Source organism: Pteropus vampyrus, unplaced genomic scaffold, assembly GCF_000151845.1.
Source record: "Pteropus vampyrus isolate Shadow unplaced genomic scaffold, Pvam_2.0 Scaffold68, whole genome shotgun sequence".
Taxonomy (NCBI): Eukaryota; Metazoa; Chordata; class Mammalia; order Chiroptera; family Pteropodidae; genus Pteropus; species Pteropus vampyrus.
The window spans coordinates 2,161,350-2,168,883 of NW_011888849.1; the positions used below are offsets into that span (position 1 = coordinate 2,161,350).

At 34.0% G+C, this 7,534-nt stretch overlaps 2 pseudogenes; one reads left to right on the plus strand and one right to left on the minus strand.

Moving 5' to 3' along the window:
• Positions 1-3,276: 3,276 nt before the first annotated feature.
• LOC111740801 lies at positions 3,277-3,396 on the minus strand (annotated as a pseudogene).
• Positions 3,397-6,913: 3,517 nt separating this feature from the next.
• LOC111740795 lies at positions 6,914-7,030 on the plus strand (annotated as a pseudogene).
• The last annotated feature ends 504 nt before the right edge of the window (positions 7,031-7,534 follow it).

Below are 7,534 nucleotides of genomic sequence, written 5' to 3' on the forward strand. Positions count from 1 at the left end.
TATGAGATTCCCCTTCTATGAAGTGTATTAGTTTGTTAAGGCTGCCATAATAAGATATCACAGAATGGGTGGCTTAAACAACAAAAATTAATTTCCTACAGTTTTTAAGGCAATAAATTCCAAGATGGGGGTATTGGCAGGTTTGATTTCTCCCGAGGCCTCTCTCAGTGACTTGTAGATAGCCATCTTCTCATTGTCTTCACATGGCCGTTCCCCTCTTTGTATGCCTCCCTGGTGTCTATGTGTCCAAATTTCTTCTTCTTATAAAAGGACATGAGACAGATTGGATTAGGGCCCACTCTATGGCCTCATTTAACCTTAATTTCCTCTTTAAAGGCATTATCTCTAAATATAGTCAATTCAGAGGTACAAGGATAGGAGAACTCAATATCCTTAAGATAGCAATTCTCTATATTATATATACAGCAATCGATCTATACGACTTTGGGGGTGGGAGATACAATTCAGTTCATACTTTAGGCATCTAATGTAGATAGATAGAAAGAGAAGGCAGAATGATGGTTACCAGGGGCTGAGGAGAAAAAGAAATGGGGAGTTTGTTGTTGAATGGGTATAGATGTTCAGTTTTGCAAGATGAAAGAGTTCTGGAGGTCTGTTGCACAACAACGTGAATATACTTAACACTACTGTAAAAATGGTTAAGATGGTATAAAAAGTGCAAATAAAGTTGAGTATCTTTTCATATGTTTATGGTCTCTTTGTATTTCCTCTTCAATAACATGCCTACTTATGTCTTTTTCCCATTTTTCTATTGGGTTATTTGCCTTTTGCTTCTGAGTTGTTTGTGGGCATTCTTTATATATTCTAGATACTAATCCTTTGTTTGTTATATGTGTTGAAAATATCTTCTCCAAGATTATAGTTTGCTGTTTTACTTTCCCAATGAAAAGATGTTTCAGTTTTAATATAGTTAAATTTATAAGTATTTTTATCTAGAATTTATGTCTCTGTGTGTGTTTAAGAAATTCTCCCTAACCCTAAAGTGGTAAAGATATTCTTATTTTCTTCTAAAAGTTAAAATTTTTGTCTTTTACACTTAAGTCCTTAATTTTTCTGGACTTGATTTTAGAGTACGGTATGAGATAAGTGTTCACTCTCTTTTCTTTTTCTTTTTTTCCATATAGATAACAAATTGTCCCATCACTGTTTATTGAGAACTCCTTTCTTTCAGTGCCACTTCAAGCTTCTATGTATTCATGGGTCTGTTTCTGAACTCTGTGTCATTCCATTGATTGATTTATATATTCTTCCTCCAATACGTCTTAGTACATCCTTCAGTTCTATCTAAGTACAATTTTGTGATAATTTTTGATAGCTAGTAAGGCAAATCTCAAACCTTATTTTTCTTTGCTTTTTTCAAGATTTTGCTCTCCCATATAAATTTTGGAATCAGAATTTCAAATTCCTTGAAAACCCCATTGAGATTTTGATGAGACTTGCACTGAATTTATAGCTCAATTGTTATATCTATATCTATATGTAATATAGAGAATTGCCATATTAAGAATATTGAGTTCTCCTATCCTTGAACATGGCATATTTCTCTATTTGGGTCTTCTTTAATGAATTTCAATAAAGTTTTGTAGTTTATATAGGTCTTTCATATTCTAGTTTTATTGTGATTATAATTCTATTATATCAATCTTGACAGAAGATTAACAAAGTTTTTAAGAATTTTATACCAGCAAAAACACAGCTGCCCTGGACTGAAGGAGACAGAGACAGAATGAAATGAAGCAAGAATGACTCTAAGGGCAGAGCCATCGATGCAGAAGCCAGAGAGGGTAGTGCTGCCATCTCAGAGGACAGAGAGGACATAGTAGTAAAGCCACAAAGGATTCCTACTAAGCCTTGAAATCTAATAGAGTTTGCCCTGCTGAGTTGTGAACTTGCTTTAGAAAGATAATCCCAGAGAATTTTGCCTCATGATGGACCATACCTAGAATTTCTGATTTAAATGATAGGATTTGGAACTTTTTTTGAGTTGATAATGTTTTGGTTTAGATTTAATGCTGGAATGAGTTAAGCTTTTTTTTGGGGGGGGGGTTCTGGGGATGGGATGTCTTCTGTGCATGGAATGGATATGAGTTTGGGGGAGCCAGAAGGCAGACTGTACTGAGTTGAATATTGTCCCCTCTTAAAATCATGTCCAGTTTGAGCCTCAGAATGTGACCTTATTTGACAATATGGTCTTTGCTCATGTAATTAAGTCGAGGTCATATTAGATTACAGTGGGCCCTAAACATAATCACTGGAGTCTTCACAAGAAAAGATAAGGAAGGACATACAGACACAGATACAGACACATAGGAAAATAGGTCCTGTGAGGATCACTGGCAACCACCAGTAGCTAGAAGAGGCAAGGAAAGATCCTCCATAGATTTTCTGACACTTTGACTTCAGACTTCTGGCTTCCAGAATTGTGAGAGAATAAATTTCTGTTATTTTAAGCCACCCACTTTGTGGCACTTAGTTACAGCAGCACTAGGAAATTAATACACAGAGCCCCTTAATAATTGTGAGAAATGCTTGTCAAACATAAGTATGCGTAGGATTGAAAGCTCACGAGAACATGGCAGACTGGGCAAGCAGATTAAATTAACAAGTGATGAGGGAATACAGAATAAAAAAGAGTTACTAAGTGGCCTTTTCTCAAGTGTGATGGTGCAGGAGCTTGAGAATGAGACAACTGCAAAATGATATAGTGAGGAAGCTTTGGCTCAGTGTTTAACTTGCTACCTAATGGGAACTGGCCATATGCCCATTTACAGTTCATCTTTTGTATCCCTTTGAATTTACATAAATAAGGATGGTATTTTGGCTTTTCAATTTCTATTGTACTTTAAGCTATTTTATGTTTATGACAGAAAATTTGGCATGTTTTGTTATTGCTAAAGCTGATAGAATTACATTCTCATCTTATTTTGTAAAAAAAAGAACTTTTATATTTTTTCTTTTCATAAAATGTTTGTTATTTTTCCTCTCAGGAATTTTTACCCCAGAGAAACTCGGCACGGATGCACAAGGAGACATGCACAAGATGTTTATTGCAGTTGCTTATGGTAACCAAGAGTTGGAGACAACTTACATGTCCTTCATAAAAGAATGAATAAGGAAAATGTATAAGCATATGATTAAATATGGTGCAATGATCAGAAGAAATGAGCTGGATTATTTTATTTTTTAGGCGAGGCAACCCTTGGTCGACTTCACAGATTGCAAGTACCTTGTCAGCTTACGATCCCTTATTTTTTACACCTATAGCACCTGGTCTTCCTAGGTGGTCTCCCATCCAAGTACTAACCAGGCCTGACCCTGCTTAGCTTCCGAGATCAAGACAGGATTGTACTTGTTCAGGGTGGCATGGCAGTAGATGAGCTGGATTTTCATAGAGCAATATGAATAGAGCTTACAAATAAGATTTTACAGAAAAAAAAAGAATGCAATTGATAGCACAGTTTCCTGTATGCAAATTAAGAAGTACACAAAATAGTACCACATATTTTCAAGGACAAATGTATGTATGAAAGGTAGATGAAAGAACATACATTAAAAACGTGAGAGAGAAAGCTTTTGATGGGATGCAGAAAGAAAATGGAATTGGGGCCTGGGGATAGAGATAAAGAAAAGAAAGACAATAAATACATTAAAATTTTTTTTTGGTGGGGCTTAACCTGGATGGATGATAATAACTTGCCATCAAATTAATATTCTCAATTCAATTCTGTACACCTGAGGTGAAAAAAGAAGCTTCTGCTAATAATTCACAGGTATAACATCTTTTGAAAGAATGATATTTTTATTTTGTAAATATTCTAGTTTATCTATAACTAGAATATATTCTAGATATCTAGGTTATCTATACCAATGTGAAATAAATGAAATAAATTTAACATTTTGCTTCAATTTTTTAAATTGCAAATTATTTTATTAGGTTAATGGACCATACATTTACATAATAAGAACATTTCTGTCTTTATGAAAAACTTACCAAGATTTTTTGCTTCAATCTTCAATAAAACTTATTTTCAATATGCTTTATTAATTGTATATTTGTTTTTAAATTTTGTATATTTTTCTAATTTGTTTTCTTACAAAATAGCTCTATGACAAGTTCTCTTCATTAATTTAATTCACATTTTGCCATTGGGTGCACTAATTACTATACAGTTGAGATTTAGAGACCATTATATTCCTGATTTAAAAAATGAGAAACTCTCTTATTCAGCAATCTAACTTCTCGAAGCAAAACCAATAGTTTCACTGAAGAGGAAGCTCTAAAACTCTGTGGTTAGGACTTCTACTTTTAGCATGATAGGGTAACTTAGGGCAGAAAAATGCACACTTTAAGAATAACTACAGAAGTTGGATTAAAAAATATCTTTAATCATTTTTGGCAACTTCAAATTTGAGACATCAAGATTCTGGAGAGGGGAAAACCATAAAGAGCTGAACTAGCATTCTGCAGCCATGGTTTTCCATAGGGAACTTCACAATTCTGTGCTCAAGGAATGTGGCTGAAAACCCAATTAAAGTCTTGAGTACAGGGCTGCTGCTGGAAGGCAGAGAAACTATCAGAGCATTTGGCAATCCTGTGGGTCTAAAGAGACACAAATTGAAGGCTGGAGATGCAGAAGAAAACTGAACCTAGTGGTCAGGTTTCTTTCTGAACCATTTTGCTGAATTCTGAAGCTGTGAAGGGCAGGAAGCTAAGCAGCTAGGCAGAAAGTTTCCGAAAAGCAGAGTGGAGTTTCTGGCTGTCCCAGGCTACTGAGGAGTCAAGGATTAGAGTTCAAGATAAGTCATGGAAAGGGGGACTAGGGAACTACCCAGGCTTTTAGTTGGAACTCTGCAGGCTATGTTGTGTGGTGTATGTATGAGTTCTGAAGAGGCAGAAAGAACTTTAGGAAAACTGCACCCTAATCTTGAGTCAGCTCAGTCCTCAATTGGATTAAGGTGATCTAACTCTACTTGCCTAGCACAGGAAATGGTGAACCCTCTCTGGGGATTCCTTCATCATTCAGAGCTTCTATAATTTTCAATAGAATATCTAAATGTCAATCAAAGAGTATCAGGCATATCAAGAAATAGGATAAAATGATCAAAAATATAGGAAGTGATTCAGAAATATAAATATCAGTCAAATTTTTAAATATAATTATGTCAAATATGTTCAAGAAAATAGAGAAAAAGGAGAAAATAGATTAAGAAAAACAAAATTTCACCAGAGACAAATGAGACATAGCCAATAGGTCTAACATACATTTAATAAAATTTCCAGCAGATAAGGAGAAAAAGGAGCAAATGCTGCAAGATGTTTTGAAAAAGAAAATGCAGAAAAAGTAAAGGTCAATTAAAAAGATAAACATATGGGTAAATATGAATGGACTTTGATTGTATAAAAGAACAGTAATGTTCTTTACAATTTAAAATATGTAAAATTAAATGCACAAGAACAATACCACAAATGGCAGGAAAAGGTAAATACAGTTAGTGTTTTAAATTCTCAACATTGTCAGGGAAGTAGTAAAAGTAATCATTAATTCTAGGCTGTGTTGTGTGTTAAGTTGTGTTTCTCCAGAAGTATATGTTGAAATTCTAACCCCCTACAATCAGAATGTGACCTTATTTGGAAATACGGTCATTGCAGATGGAGTTGGTGAAGTAGAGATGAAGTCATACTGGCATAGGATGGGACCATAATCCAATAAGAAAACGACCTTGTGAGGACACAGAAACATAGAGAGAATGCCATATGAAGATGTAGATAGAGATTGAATGATACATTTATAAGCCGAGGGATGCCAAGAATTGCTGGCTATCACTAGAAGCTATGAGAGAGGCATATAATAGTTCTTCCTCAAAGCCCTCAGAAAGAACCGACCTTGCTGATACTTTGATATTAGGACTTCTAGCCTCCAGAACTGTGACAGAATACATTTCTGTAGCTTTAAGCCACCTAGTTTGTAGTACTTTTTATGGCAGCCCTAAAAAATTTACAGACTGTAATAAATTATAGTATTAGGTTAACTTCTAAAAGAATAGCTAAAAAAGTATAAATAGTAGATAGGAAACAAGAATAATATAGCATTATTTAATTAACCTCAAGAAAGATAAAAAATAAAAGATAAAAACCATCTGGGTGCGATATAAAACAAGTAATAAGATAGTAGACATTATCATTATATATTAATCATTACATTAAATGTACACTTAATTACACTACATGTAAATGGATGAAATATTCCAATTAAAAAGCATCAGATTGGATACAACAAAACCCTACTATATACTGCTTATAAGAAACATGCCTTTATATAAGAACATAGAACATTTGAAAGTAAAAGAATTAAAAAGTATATTGTGCAAATGCTAATCAAAAGAAAACTGATGCATCTATATCAGTATCAGATAAGAACACTTTAAGGCAAAAAATTACTAGGAATAAAAAGAAATATTTAATAATTTTAAAGAGGTGAATCCTTCAGGAAGATATAACAATTTAATACCTATTTACACCTAATAAGATGGCTTCAAAATATTTGAAGCAAAATTTGACAGAACTAAAAGGAGAAATAGGGAAATCTGCAGTCATCGTGGGACATTTTAACATGGCTCTGTCAATAGCTGATAGAGCAAGCAGACAAAATATCAGTAAATATAAAGAAGAACTGGACAACATAATTAATAAAACAACCTAACTGACATACATAGATCATAACACACACCAACAGAATGCGCATTCACTTCAAGTACATGTGGAACATTTATCAGAATTGACCATATGCTGGGTCATAATGCATACCTCATCAAATTTTCAAAGGCTTGAAATCATACAGAATGTGTTCTCTGACCATCATGAATCCAGTTAGAAATCAAAAACTGTTAACTAGTCTACAGCCATACTACCTGAACAAGCCGGATCCCCTCTGATCTCGGAAGCTAAGCAGGGCCGGGCCTGGTTAGTACTTGGATGAGAGACACCTAAGAAGACCAGGTGCTGTAGGCATAAAATAAATAAGTAAATAAATAAAGGATTGTAAGCTGACAAGGTCCTTGCAATCTGTGAAGTCAACCAAGGGATGCCTCGCCTAAAAAATAAATAAATAAATAAAAACTGTTAACTAGAAAAGCCTAAAATGTTAGGAAATAAAGTAACATAACTCTAAATAAGTCATAACTCAAATAACGAGTCACAGTGAAAACTAATAAATAACCAAGCATGCAAGGGGAGAAAAAAATTTCATTGATGATCAGAGTAGGAATTGTTGGATATGATAAATTCTACTCAATAGATTATATTTTAACTTAAAAATACCTTTATCTCCTGAAGAAAAGATGCAAAACAAATGCCAGCACTAAATAGAAATAGCCAATTTCTTTCCCCAAATATTGAACACTTAATTTTTAAAATCAACAAGTACTTTTTGACCTGAGAATATGAACAATAATTACAAAGAAATAATTTTTATATATGTCTTTCAGACTTTCTTCTGGGAGAACGTCCTTATTT